The sequence below is a fragment of the Schistocerca gregaria genome, unplaced genomic scaffold (assembly GCF_023897955.1).
Source record: "Schistocerca gregaria isolate iqSchGreg1 unplaced genomic scaffold, iqSchGreg1.2 ptg000913l, whole genome shotgun sequence".
Taxonomy (NCBI): domain Eukaryota; kingdom Metazoa; phylum Arthropoda; class Insecta; order Orthoptera; family Acrididae; genus Schistocerca; species Schistocerca gregaria.
Genome location: NW_026062271.1, coordinates 9,223 through 10,000, shown reverse-complemented (window position 1 = coordinate 10,000; position 778 = coordinate 9,223). Strand labels below are relative to the sequence as shown.

General features: G+C 53.3%; 1 non-coding gene across 1 annotated transcript in view; it reads right to left on the bottom strand.

Moving 5' to 3' along the window:
• The window catches only part of LOC126325234 (small subunit ribosomal RNA), a 1,893-nt gene extending 1,326 nt beyond the window's left edge, over positions 1-567 (bottom strand). Inside the window, exon 1 of the ribosomal RNA XR_007559932.1 lies at positions 1-567. This exon is cut by the window's left edge and continues 1,326 nt beyond it. This is a non-coding gene — a ribosomal RNA (small subunit ribosomal RNA).
• Positions 568-778: the final 211 nt, after the last annotated feature.

The window sequence follows — 778 nt, the reverse complement described above, 5'->3', positions numbered from 1 at the left end:
CAATAGATACTCGTTAAAGGATTTAAAGTGTACTCATTCCGATTACGGGGCCTCGGATGAGTCCCGTATCGTTATTTTTCGTCACTACCTCCCCGTGCCGGGAGTGGGTAATTTGCGCGCCTGCTGCCTTCCTTGGATGTGGTAGCCGTTTCTCAGGCTCCCTCTCCGGAATCGAACCCTGATTCCCCGTTACCCGTTACAACCATGGTAGGCGCAGAACCTACCATCGACAGTTGATAAGGCAGACATTTGAAAGATGCGTCGCCGGTACGAGGACCGTGCGATCAGCCCAAAGTTATTCAGAGTCACCAAGGCAAACGGACCAGACAAGCCAATCCGATTGGTTTTGATCTAATAAAAGCGTCCCTTCCATCTCTGGTCGGGACTCTGTTTGCATGTATTAGCTCTAGAATTACCACAGTTATCCAAGTAACGTGGGTACGATCTAAGGAACCATAACTGATTTAATGAGCCATTCGCGGTTTCACCTTAATGCGGCTTGTACTGAGACATGCATGGCTTAATCTTTGAGACAAGCATATGACTACTGGCAGGATCAACCAGGGAGCTGCGTCAACTAGAGCTGAGCAGCCGGCCGCCCGGGAGTGTGTCCCGGGGGCCCGCGCGAACACGCAAGCGTCCGCTCAATTATTCTGCAAACAGGAGGAGGCCGAGCTCCCCTGCACGATACACCTCGAAACCCTCTCAGGTCCCGGCGGCGCGCAGCGCCGTCCTAGGTACTTGGTCGGTTTCGAGAGAGGCGCAATCGCCCGGAGTT